The sequence below is a fragment of the Helianthus annuus genome, chromosome 6, assembly GCF_002127325.2.
Source record: "Helianthus annuus cultivar XRQ/B chromosome 6, HanXRQr2.0-SUNRISE, whole genome shotgun sequence".
NCBI classification, from domain to species: domain Eukaryota; kingdom Viridiplantae; phylum Streptophyta; class Magnoliopsida; order Asterales; family Asteraceae; genus Helianthus; species Helianthus annuus.
In genome coordinates, this window is record NC_035438.2 from 97,917,649 (window position 1) to 97,931,932 (window position 14,284).

Below are 14,284 nucleotides of genomic sequence, written 5' to 3' on the forward strand. Positions count from 1 at the left end.
ACTTTTTTGGTCTTCGGGCGCTATCGGTATTGGAAAGTAACCTGAAAAACCATCCAAGAAACAGTAAAATTTATGACTGGATAATCTTTCTAGCATCTGATCAATGAAGGGTAAAGGAAAGTGATCTTTACTTGTTGCTTCATTTACTCGACGATAATCTATACACACTCTCCATCCTGTGACGGTTCTCGTTGGTATTAATTCATTTTTCTCGTTAGTTATTACCGTCATACCTCCTTTCTTTGGAACTACTTGGACGGGACTTACCCAAGGACTATCGGAGATTGGGTAAATGAGTCCGGCGTCAAGTAATTTGATGACCTCATTTTTAAACACTTCTTGGACATTTGGATTTACTCTACGTTTTGGTTGTATTACCGATTTGTAGTCATCATTCATTAAAATTTTGTACGAGCACATAGAAGGACTTATTCCTTTAATATCTACAAGCTTCCAAGCGATCGCATTTTTGTGTTTTTTCAAAAGGGTAATTAATTTTTCTTTTTCTAAGCTAGATAAATTAGATGAAATAATTACAGGTGATTTACCATCTTTATCTAGAAAAGCATATTCCAAACCTTTCGGAAGTTCTTTGAGCTCAAAAGGTGGGTCTTTTGGAGACTCCTTATTAGGTTGCTCATTTTTATCAAGACCTGTTGGTGCATAAATGTCTGTTAACTTTGTCTTGTATCGAGTCATATGTGTCTAGATAGGATTAACCAGTGTTCAACAGGTCGGAAAATAGGTTTTGAGTGTTAAAGGGTAATTTCGCACGAAATTACACAAGAGTAATTTCGCACGAAATTAGTAAAGGTAATTCCACACGAAATTAGGTATTTTCGTTTGGAATGTAATTCCGCTTGAAGGTAATTTCGCTTGGGGTAATTCCGTGTGAAATTATGAGCCCTATAAATACCCAACCTGCTGTGTCATTTGTAACTTTTCCAATTCAGATCCGAGGTGCTGCCCGTTTGTCAAACGATCTATAAAAGCTCAGAATTGATTAATAAGAAGATAATTAGAGGAATTCAAGCTGTATTACGTCTATATCATTGATTCCGCCTTTGATATTGATGAAAAACTCTTCTGATTGACTTGTTAGGGTCACACGACGATCCAACAAATGGTATCAGAGCTCAGGAAGAAGAGTTTATACCAATTCAGCTTGTTTTCATCACTTCTACTCCTTCTTTTCACAATTAAACGAGATTTAACGGACAAAATGGATTGAATTTCACATATATCACGGAAAACACTGTTTTAATCAATCCTTGAAAGAATTGGACCAAAATTCGACCAAAAACCGGATCAATTTGACAAAAAGGTGGCCGAATTGCTGATGTCATCATAATTTCGTTCAAAATTGTTATTGTAATTTCGCACGGAATTACACTTTGTGCCTAATTTCGCTTGAAAGTGTTGATAATTTCACACGAAATCTAATTTCGTTTGGGGATTTCATGCGAAATTCCTAATTTCGCACCAAATTAGCCTAATTTCGTTTCAAACTGAGCTAATTCCGCACGAAATTAGATTCCGTTTGATAATTTCACTCGAAAACGCTATTTTGCGTGAAATACCTAATTTCGTTTGAGTGGGTATTTCGTGTGAACAAGTAATTTCGTTTGAAAGGCTTGAAAGATTCTGATTTCGTTTGAGTTCATAATTTCGCGTGAACTAATTTCGTTTGAAACTATGTTTGTTAAGAATCAAAAATTTTCTAAGTGTTTGTTGATTGTTTCAGATACGTGAATATGGATGAGTTTATGAATCCTTTCAGTGACATGTTTGCTTTCACGGGAAACACCGGAGATGATACATCAAACAACATAAATGAGAACGTTTCAAATCCGAGTACGAAGAAAACTCTGTCTGATGCTTTGAGTATGGAGAGTGCTTATGGGACGTACAACAAACCTCCCAAACTAATGGCGATTGAAGAATACAATAGATGGGCTAAAAGGTTTGAAGAGTGGTTAAAAGCGTTTGCGTACCCAAGCTGGAAGAGTTTGAAGAATGGTTACAATATCGGAAGATCGGATTATGAAAATCTAGAAGGCAGTGATAATGTAGAAAGTTTTGTTGCTGAACAAAAGTGCATTGCATTGCTACATCAGTCTGTGAGAGACGACATAATATCATTAATTGAATACACGAATGCGAAAGATCTATGGGAGAAATTGAGAGTGAAATGTGTGGGTAGTGCTGAGATAGTCAAAAACAAAAAGAAGTTATTAAGAAAAGAGTTTGATTTATTTGGCTGTTTGAAAAACGAATCTGTTTCTAAGATGATTGAAAGATTTGGGCACTTGAAGTTGGAGCTGGCAAGACATGGAATCATTTATTCTCAAGAAGAATTGGTTGACAAACTGTTTGACTCGCTGCCGGATGAGAAAGATTGGCAATACTTTGCTTTGATGCTGAAGAATACAATCAAGTCGGAGGATCTGACGGTTGATCTGTTAATAGAAAGACTAGAGAGTCATGAGCTGGAGATCAAGAAATCAAACAAAGTCAATCATTCCTCCTATCAGCAGAATGTGGAGCTGTATTACCGAGGAAGTATGATCCCGAAGAATGTGTCTCCTAAGACAACTTTCTCTGCTGAAAATTCTAACACATCAAATCAAGAGAGTTCAAGCAGTGGTTTTCATAGTGGTACATCGTCAACAAATCCAAGCAAATCAACTTCAAAGAATCTGTTCCAATGTAATATTGTTGTGGATCTGAAGAATGCACAAAATTTTAGTGAGGAATCCGCAAAGAAGCAAATGGTGTTTTTAGCATCTGTTTTAGAATCTTACGAGAGTCTTGTTGCAGGTAAAATCGAAAACACTAACCTCACCAAAGAGGATTATGATCAGATTGACCCAGAAGAAATGGAGTTGATAGATATCAGGTGGTGTATGGCTAGTGTGGTCCGACGTGCTCAAAGGTTCATGGAGATTACAGGCAGACATTCAATTAGCGGACCTTCCACAAAACTTGGTTTTGATAAATCAAAGGTCCACGTGCTTCAGATGTAAACAAAAAGGACATTTCAAACGAGAATGTCGAAACGCACCCGCTGATGATACTGCGAATCCATTTCGTGAAGATTACTACAAAAGAGCAATTTATCATTAGAACAAATCAGAACCGCCCAGAATGAAGCAGCTTGAAGATGCCCCCAAAGAAAAATCAAGAGCTCTTGCTGTTATTCATGATGACGAAGGTTTTGATTGGAGTGAACTGCTACCAGAAGAGGATGCAGTAGGCTATGCGTTTGTGTCAAAGCTTGTTCCTTTCAAAGACAACAGAACAACAGAAGAAAAATACGTCAACAGAAGGATGTTAGCTCAATTCAGGATGACCAGAATCTACGATACATACCAAGAAGCTAAAAGAGCGAAGAGATCGGATGCTGATAGAGATACCTTGATCCCAACGGAAACATTGCTGTTGATCCTGATTCAATTAGTATTGAAACTGTCATCCAAGAAATTGCTGATTATAAAGAAGGAAATCAGAGAATGTGGTGGGGAGGAAGAGAAGCAGATGAAAAAGAAAAAGAAAAGTGAAAGAGCCGTAGTTAAAGAAAGTTAATGACGGGATTATTGATACGTCACAAGAGTTTACTGCTGAAAACTTGAAGAAGATGGCTGACAATGCTCTTGCTGCAAAAGAGCTAGAGGTAGTTTCTGGTTCTGGAACTGAGTCTAAAATCAAGGTCAGTCAGAATGATGCAATCAATGAGTCAGGTAAGAAAGCTAAAATTGAGAATGACTGCAAAAATTGCATGAAAAACTGCAAGGTTTGTAGTACACTTGCTTACCTCAACGGTGAAAAGATGGTAGAACTGACAAAAAGAGTCAGAGACGTTGAAGATCAGATCTTAAATTGTGACAAAATGCTAAAAGTGTTGGATCTGAGTTTGATTTTGATTGTATTTTGTGTTTGAAATTAAGATGAAAGTGGATGAGTGTGCAGCGGAATTAAGATGAAAACAAACTTTGCATACAATCAAACGAGAGTAATACTTTGATCAAACATCTTTACACAATGAACCGAAAGATTGAATTTATTTCAACAACGATTACAATGATTGATGAATGAATGCAAACTCCCCCTCAGCCAGAGCTTAGTTTTTTGTTCGTGCAAAGAAGACGAATGATGCAAAAGAGCTAATAGAACAGTACAAAGTACTGAACTATTTATAGGCACTTGCAAACTACTGAGCATCTTAGCTGACGTCACCATGAAAGTGACATCTAACCTCCTAACAAACTCTAACCTCTGATCTATACAGACACTGCTAGTGTTAACTACTGCTAATACATTCTATTACAAAACAGACTTAGAACAGCTGCTGCAACCTTCTACTATTGTGAACCCAGCAGCACTTGTCCGGATTAGCAGTGCTTGACTCAAAGCAGTAGATTGAATCAGCAGGACTTTAGTCTTCCATCAGATCTTTTACTTGAGCAGCAGTTGTAGGTCAGCACTTTGCAAGATCAGCAGATAGGAGGTCATCAGTTGTTGTAATCACTTTCAAGGGGAGAGACTTGTATGTAAACATCTGCTTATTCTGGATCCACTGCTCTGATCCAGTTTTGGCTTTAGTTATCTGTTCCTCTGATAGGGTTCAATCCCAACAATCTCCCCCTGGAACAGATAATGCCAAAACTCTTCATTATTGTGGACATTTTATTGCCTCATTAACAGCTCCCTTATCTGACCTTTAAATTGTAATTCGAAGTCAAGGGCATCTGTGTCTTCACCATCCCTGCTAAGTGGAAGATCAAGGAGATCCTGCAAATCTTCAAGACTCAGGCCAAGAGCTTGTTCCCTTGATATTTTCTCCACTTCTCCACCAGACCTGAGCAAAGTCAATACGCAGGTCTGTTTGTCAGTTTCCCACTTTTGTATTTTTGAGCCTGGTGGGTTTCTTGGGAGATGCTTATTTACAGAAGTATTTGGTGAGGCTGGCCTATTCATCACTGGCTGAGCAGTGTTAGCAGAGTTTTCCAGTTCAGATTCTTCTTTTAACTTCTCAACAAGCCTTCTTTCACAACGGCATTTCCAGTAAGAATTTCTTGAACTGTTTCAGCACCTAACTGGCTTTGTCTCCTTCTTTTGTAGATGGTAGTACCAGTTGGAGCAGTGGCTCTCCTGACTTGCAGCTTTGATGGTCTTTTTGAAACCTCTGCTTCAGGATAGTCAGGCTTTTGAGGAACTTTTGGATCTTTCTTTCTTAATTCCTCCAACCTTTTGTAGGTTGTCCTGACCACATTTTCTTTCCATCTTGCAACTTTTCTTTTGTTACCATATTCAGCAGCAACCAGTTCTTCTCTCATTCTTTTCAGTTCTACCTTTTTGTCAGGTACATTCTTTCTAAACTTGGCCCAATCAGGAGGAGTGTGAGTGACTTTCCTTTTTATCATGTCTTGAATTCTTGCTGCTTCAATTTCAAGCTCAGGAACAGTCCACTCTTTGTACATGTGTCTCTCTCCTTTGTATCTTTTGTGAATCATAATGCTTTCAATGTAGTCTTTCTTCAAAGTTTCAGCTGCTCTTTCTGAAATTTGTTGACTGACATTCTTTGCAAAACGTTCTAGGGAACTGACTTGTGTGAGCAGATATTGGTAGTATCTAGAAATTTCTTTGTCTGATTTCCCTTGTGTGTTTCTTTTCGAGATATCCTCTGCTTGCTTGTTCTTTATCTTCAAATATTCATCAACATTTTTGGGCCAGGGATATCCTTTGATTGATGGCAAACTCCTTTTGGCAGGGTCATCCTCATAATAAAAGGATTTTATTTCTTCTCTAACAGCTTCCAGTTCAAGAGGAAATTGAACACCTGCAGGAGGTAGGGGCTTGTGCATTGGAACTAAAGAAAGAGGAACTGGTTTCGGTATTATGACAAGAGCTAAAGATTTTGAAGAAGTTTGGGATGGTGAAGTGACATCATCTTTAAGAATTAGCCTTCTCCTCTTTATTTGAGGAGGGACTGATGATGTTTTGGATGGAATGGTGGTTGTAGTGGCAGTGGTTTGTGATAGACTAACAGTTGTTGAAACAACTGGTGTTCCAACCACTGTTGTCTTTACAGCAGATGTTATAACAACTGCTGTCTTCTGCCTTTTGGCAGGAGGTGATTTTGTTTTTGGTGGTGATGGAGATAAAGCAGTGGATGTAGTGTGTGTTGAAGTGGTAGCAGATGTTGAAACCACTGAAGTACCAACAGTAGTGGATACAGCAGAAGTTACAACAGCTGTTTTAGGTGGTGGTTTTGGAGCAGACTTTGAACGTCTGGTTGGAATGGATTTGGGTAGCCTGATTCTTCTTGTAGGCTTCTTCTTTTCATCAATAAGATTTTCATCATCTCTTGACCCTGAAGTACCCTGATCCGGATAATCAACCCTGGCTTTCTTTTTGGCCTCTCTATCCCTTTTTACACATGCGACTGCTTCTGCAAGTGCATTTGTATTCACATCAATTTTCTTGCTTCCATCTGGCAAAGGGATCTTTTTGGTCATATTTGAATTTTCTGGTGCAATGTAGAGGCCATCCTCTATTCCCTTTCTTCTCCATTCCTGAATTTTCTCCCCCTTTTTGGCATTATCTTCGGGAAGTTTATCAATGAAGAAAACTGGTGGAAGAGCAGTGCCAGTGGTGTGCAGGATCTGAGATTTGAGAGCCTTTAGATCTGCCTGGGTGTTTTTGAATCTTGACTCCATTGCATTTCGCAGCTGTTGAACATGTTTTTCATGTTGCTGATCTGCCATTTTTGCTTGTTGATGGAGAAAAGGTTGAAATAGATTCCAGAGCTCTTTGGTAGCAGATGCCTGTTGTGGAGCAGGTGCTGGAGATGGAACAGCAGTGGATTGTACCTTTTGTACTTGTAACAACTGTTGTAGCATATCTTTGAGTTCTGCAACAGAGTTATCAAGTTTTTCAACACGAGCCACCAATTTCTGGTACTTTAAACCATCACCCAACTTAATGGGATCATCTGATTTCCCACTAACAGTGGTTTTATCAGTGGTTGAAGTAGGGAGTGTACTCCAAACATTAACCACTGATGCCCCTTTTTCTTGGTACTGGGGTCTTCTTCCTTCAACACTTGACAACCTTTTGATGTTGCCAGTAGGATAAATAAGTCCACTGGTGGTTGACAGAGGTGCTATAAAAGGAATTGCCTCCAAGGAAGTCTTATTGATGTAACCACTATCCAACTGTAAACCAGTGGGTTCAACAGTTGTAGTGGCTGCTTCACTTGGATTACCACCAAGAGTTACTTGTAACTCAAGGGGTTTAACCTCCTCAGGTTGTGTTGGTGGGTTAGAAAAGAATGATACATCAGGCTCAGTCAATTGTTGAGGTATATTCTCATTAACAGGTGATTGAGAAGGACTGGGTAATGCCCGGTTCAAATCGATTGCATCCAACAGTAGTTGTGTTTTTGGTGGAATTGTGGATGTGATGGTGGGTGTAGAAAAAGGATTTGCCCCGTGCATTGAGCTGTGGATGATGGAAACGAGTGTATCCAGAGCATCATAAAGTGGTGGCCCTTTGTGTACAACCTGTTCTTTTTGTGAAGAAGCAGGAGGAGGTATGGTTATGGGTTGAGATATTTGTACCAACTGCTGTGAGGAAGGAGCAGCAGTGGTTTCTTGTGACATTTGTGTTGTCACAGGCATTAACTCTAGTATCTCATCCTCCAGAGTTGCCGTTTTGATTGGTTTGGGGGGTTTTGGATTTTTCTTTTTGTTTTGCTTTTTGGGATTGGTAGGTGTGGGTTTCAAAACAGTTGGTCTGCTGCTTTGATCACCTAGAGCAGTAGGCTCAGCAGCAGATACCTGAGGAGCAGTGGTAGCTGCTAAATTCTGCTCAGGCACCCCTGCTTATGTTTTGCAAGGTGCTAACATTCGTGAAAAAGTTTCAGATGTTAGGCAGTTTATTACAGTTATCTCACCTTGGTTTATTAAAGCTAAATCATCCTTACTGAATTTCTTTTCAAAATAGTAACTTAAAAACCTTGGAAACAGTAAGAATGATTTGGTTTCAACATTATTAACCAAATCTTTAAAGATTTCCCGAGAATAGTTAAAATTTTCTTCTTGAAGAATTGCATATCCCAGATTTTAAATCTTTATAGGGATCTCATTAAAAGAAGTGGTTTTGTTTGAAACACATAGTAGGAGGGTATGAAATAGGAATCTGGTTGTAGGAGGAAAATAACCTTTTTCTAAGGTAAGTTTCTTCATCATTGTGGCTTCATACCCTCGTTCAATGAAGTCAATGTGCAACTCGTTTTTAGTGAAGGAAGTTTTACCTGCCTGATCATCGAGTTGAAAGACTTCGGATATGGATTGTGGCGTGATTTGGACCTTTTTATCCTTTATAGAAGAGTGTATGGTGGTTGCAATGTCTCCTTGTTTTTCAAGGGTTGCATTCTTCCAAAACTCCCTTTGGGTCGCCAAATAGATTGGTGCATCGGCGGTGAACAAAGTTTTGTACTTTGATTTTGCCATGATGGAAATAATGGAATCGAAAACATTGGTGGTTCCTGGTTTTGTGAGAAGACCCAGGAGATTGTGAGATGATTTGAATGGAATTTCAGTGGAAGTTGCCTTTTGAGAGGCTGTTTTCGATGATGATTTGGATGAGGGTTTTGCAGATGGCTTCGATTTTGTCATTTTTGAAACGAGTGATCGAAGAAATTTGTGAGAAATGAGAAGAAAAACTGCTTTGAGAAGAGAATTTTTAAGAATTCAATTCGACAGTAAAACCCTGTTTTGATGGTGAGTGGGGGATTTTTATGGGGAAGAAAGTGAATGCTGACGTGGCAGGCGTTACAAAAGGTCTGACTGCTATGTACTGCCCACGTGACAACCTCTAGTGAAAATGAAGGACAGTACTTTGATGAAAGCAACTGATGAAGGCAGTGGTAAGGAAGCAGTGGATGATTTTCACTATCAGTGGATAGCATATCAGTGGATAAGACACTGCTTTTGAACAACAGAGGTTATCAAGAAATGAGAGAACATAGGTTGCCTTTTAGCAGTGGGCAGGCTTTTTGAAGTAGAGCAGACTTTTGAACAATAAGTGATTATGGCAGACTTTTAAGGATTTTAATGAAATTTTCATTTTTAGCTATTTTCAAGGATGGATTTTTGATTTTCTGAAAACATTTTGTTGCTTTTATTCATAGAAAAACAAGATGTTGCTTGTTATTCCATGTTTAGCATCCCAATCTTAGAGACCAGACTTTCAAAAGTGGCTGTATCAAGTGCTTTTGTGAGCACATCTGCCAGCTGGTCTTAGTTGGGACATGATGCAGAGAAATCAAACCTTTTTCATAGAAATCCCTCACAAAGTGATGTCTGATGTCGATGTGCTTTGTGGTAGAGTGGGAAATTGGATTTTTGATGATATTTTCTGCTGCCTGGCTGTCCAACATGAGTGGTGTCTTTAAGGCAGTGATACCAAAATCCAGTAACTGATTTTGAAGCCACAGGAGTTGGGTTGTACAGCTTGCAGCAGCAATGTATTCAGCCTCAGCAGTGGATGTTGAAACTGCTGCTTGCTTTTTGCTTTGCCAAGAAACTAAGCAATCACTTAGAAACTGGCACCCTCCTGAAGTGGACTTCCTTGTGGTGTGACATCCAGCAAAGTCACTATCTGAAAAACCTGAAAGCTTGATATTCCCATTAGCTGGATACCAGATACCAAGTGTGGGAGCACCCTTTATGTATCTGAGAATCCTTTTTACAGCAATGAGATTTGATTTTCTGGGAGCTGATTGACTTCTTGCACAGACACAGGTTGCAAACATGATGTCTGGACTAGATGCAGTTAGGTACAACAAAGACCCAATCATGCTTCTATAAAGTGTTTGGTCAATCAGCTCATCCTTTTCATCAGACATGACCAGCTTATTTGTTGCCATGGGTGTGTTGCATAGTTTGCAATCATTCATATCAAATTTGGTTAAAAGTTCTTTAGCATATTTGCTTTGATGAATGAAAGTTCCATTTTGCAATTGTTGTACTTGGAGACCAAGAAAGCATTGCAGCTCACCCATTGCACTCATTTCAAACTCAGCTGTCATGAGCTCTCTAAACTCTTCACACATTTTGGTACATGTGCTTCCAAAAATAATGTCATCCACATAAATTTGGACAATCATTAAATCTTTCCCTCTCCATTTAAGAAACAGTGTTTTATCAATGGTACCTCTTTTGAAACCATTTGAGAGTAGAAAGTTGGAAAGAGTTACATACCAGGCCCTTGGTGCTTGTTTCAAGCCACACAAGGCTTTGTTTAGCCTGTAGACATGATCGGGATAAAATGGATCCTCAAAACCTGGAGGTTGACATACATACACCTCTTCATGCAATGTACCATAGAGGAAAGCACTTTTGATATCCATCTGAAACACCTTCATGTTGTGGTTGACAGCAAAGGCCAGGAACAGTCTAATAGCTTCCAATCTTGCAACAGGGGCGAATGTTTCATCATAATCAATCCCCTCTTCCTGTCTGTAACCTTGAACCACAAGCCTGGCTTTGTTCTTGACAACAATGCCCCTTTCATCTGTTTTGTTCTTGAAGACCCACTTTGTGCCAATGGGACTAACCTCTTCTGGCAGTGGTACAAGCTCCCATACTTGTTGTCTTTTAAACTGTTGGAGCTCCTCTTGCATGGCTTCTACCCCAGCTGTTGTCTTTTAGTGCCTCTTGATACTTGACTGGCTGATGGAGTGATAGAAAACCAGCAAAAAGACAGATGTTTTGGGTTTGGCTTCTTGTGAGCACCCCTTCATTGATGTTGCCAATGATTTGATCAGGTGGATGAGATCTCAAGAAGATTAAATCTCCTTGGTATGGTATGATGGCATTTGTTGGTGAAGGCTGCAAATGTGTATCATCTGAGCTAACCACTGCTGGTGACTTTGATGACCCAGCAGTGGCTTCAAAAGGTGGTGGAATAGGAGGTAATGAAGTGGACCACTGCTGACTTTTATCCACTGATTGAGGACTTTTGTCAGCAGTGTTTGAGGATGTGGAAGCAGTGGTAGATGGGCTACTTTGGTCAACAACTGTTGAGGTAGCAGTGGTTGAGCTTTGGCAGATGTTTTGAACAGTTGGTGCTTCTCCCTTTGTGACAGACCTTTGAGGGATGATGATTTCATACCCATAGTCTGGTGTTGTATCCTCTGATGGACCTGAATCTGCAAGCATAGTTCTGGCAGCCTCAATCAAAGTTCTGTTCTTTCTTTCCACAACCCCATTTTGCTCTGGTGTTCTAGGGATGCTGTACTGCCTTACAATCTCTTTCTTCACACAGAAGGCATCCAACTCCTTATTTTTAAATTCTATGCCATTGTCACTCCTGAAGCTTTTCACTGGAAGGTCAAATTGCTTTTCAACCTGTGTCACAAAGTCTTGCAAAATGCCTGCAGTCTCATCTTTTGAGTGTAAAAAGAAAGTCCATGTAAACCTAGAAAAGTCATCCACAATAACCAAACAATATCTTTTCTTTTTGAGGCTCATGACTTGAACTGGGCCAAACAAATCCATATGTAGCATTTGCAGACACTGGGTTGTTTTGGACTCTTCAATGGACTTATAAGAACTTTTATGCTGTTTTCCTTTTAAACAGGAAATGCAATGTTCAGAACAAGAAAACAATTTTTGTGGTAGGCCTCTCACCAAACCATTTTTTGAAATTTCTGTGATTGTCTTAAGATTTGTGTGCCCCAGCCTTCTGTGCCAAAGTTCTGTTTCTTTGTTAGAGGCAGCTGAGAACAGACAAGCATCAGCTCTGGGACACTATTTTGACATATCAACAACATAAACATTGCCACTTCTTTGAGCAACAAGTTTAGTTTGGCCAGTTTTGATTATTGCTTCAATCTTTTTGACCATGTCTGGTCCAACAATCCTACAACAATTTTTCTGAAGAATGACCCAAACCCTTTGTCACTCATTTGAGATACACTCAGAAGGTTGAATTTCAGATTGTCTATTAGATTGACATTTTCAAATTTTACATTTCCAGATTGCACTGTACCAGACCCCAGAACTTTCCCTTTACTATTATTCCCAAAGGATATATCACCCCCTCCATGGATTTTAAAGTCTTTGAGGAGGGCTTTACATCCTGTCATGTGCCTGGAGCCTCCACTATCTACATACCAAAGACTATCAAAGCATGCAGAAGCTCCCTGCACATGAAGTAAAAGGATTAGTTCATTAAGGACTCCAAAGCCAACAAGGCTTTGGATGGGGTCTCAACAGTGTCTGGTATGGATGCAGTGTGATGGACAGTGGTTAAGTCTGGGGTTTGGACAGTTTTAGTACTGTTTCTAGCTAACCACTGTTGGGGGTCTTGACCAATCACCTGCTGATAACCAAAAGGATGCCTGTTCACTCTGGGTTTAGAGGGCTTTTTGTAGACCTCATAAACGTGTGGAATCCTTTGGTAAGACTGTTTTTCCTTGCCTTTTCTGAACTGATTGGCAGGAGGTGCATCAGTAACCTGAACATCTCTTTTGACAGATGTTTGGTTCAGCTGTTTTGTGACAGCTGTTTGAACTGGCACAAACAGTGGTTGTTTCTTGGTGAATTTGATAGATGGTGATGATGCTGATGAACTCAAGGATGTTTTAGCAATGTACTCATTCTTCTTCACATCGAAGTTTTTGAGATACACACATGCTTGATTTGTTTTACCACAAACACTACAACTTTCAGCTGAAGTAATGACACTTGTTTTGTTTAAATCATAAGCTTTTAAGTGGAAGCAGCCTTTTGTTAGATGATTCCTTTTCTCACAAAATTCACAAAACAAGTTATCAATTTTTTCTTTCTTCTTTCTCTTTTCAGACTCCTTTGCAGAAGAGGTTTTAACCACTGCTGGGATGTCCTTGAGAGGTATGACTTTAGCTTTTGGAGCTTTAACACCATCAGTTGATGTAAAGTCCATTGGCTTGAAATTTTCAAGAATATCACACTCATCAGACCATTAAACTGATGATTTTCAATCTCCTCAAAAGTAGAGGGATCCATTGGTCTGTCAAGTGTGATTTTGTTACCAAGTTTGTCAGTGATCTTCACTTCTTGGCCATTCTTGTTTATGGGAATGAACTCAGCAATCCCATCAGTGGTTGAGACAGATTTTCCAAAAGCAATGTTTTCATCATCATGTTTTCTATAGCCAACCCCAAATTTCACATTGCTTTTTATCTGTTTCTCAATCATAACCTCATACCCTTTGCATGATTCCACCTATCTCTCACATGTGATCTGGGTGGATTCTAACTCCTTTTTGCAACCTTGGTATTTTTCTACCAAGGTTTGGAGTTGGGTTTTGGTTATGCTTTGCTCTTCTTTCATGCTGCTAATCTCTTTCTCTTTTTCAGCCAATTTGTTTTTAAGTTCTTTTAGAGATCTTTCAAATTTGACTTCATCAGATAAGATTTTATCACGAAGGTTTTCATTCACCTCTTTGATGTTAGCAAAACCAATAATGCAATTGTCAGAACACAGTTTTTCAAGAACTTGAGGTGATACCTTGGTAGCAGCCATCATTGCACAATCACATTGAGGATTTTCCTCATCTTCGGCTCTCTCTTCTTTCTCACCTACCTTTTCTTCTTCTGACCATGGATCTGTCAGTGGTTCAATCAGGGTGCCTGAACTTTCTCCCAACAGTACTTCATTAGCCACTGCAGTAACCACTGCTTCAATCACCTCATCCACTGTTTCAGAAACCAGCTGTTCCTCTTCAGATTCAACACCCTCCTGTATTGACTCTAATGCCATCAAACAAAATTCATCATGAGAAGAAACATTGGAAGCATAGAGTGCAAAATTTTCATCACTAAGGTCTTCAGGCATACTACTCCAGTCAACAAACCCTTGAGTGAAAAAGCTTTGTTAATGTGGTTGTACTGCTGCTGGAGCAGTGGTTTGAGGTGCAGGTTGCACTTGTGCCTGAGGGATAGGGGTTTGAACATATTGGATCTGTGGAGCAGCTGTTTGGACATAATGTACTGGCACAGGGGCAACAGCATAGTGAGCAGTGTTCACTTGAGCTGCTGGGGCATATTGGGCATAGTGCACAGTGTTTTGATTTTGAGGTCTAGGGTTTGAACTAGGATGAGTGATTATGGGGCCAACAGTTTGACTCCTACATTCCCTAGCAAAGTGTCCTAACCGATTACACTTGTAGCACTTGATTTTCGATTTATCCAACCCAACCCTTAGATTCCCATGCAACCCTGGGAATTTTC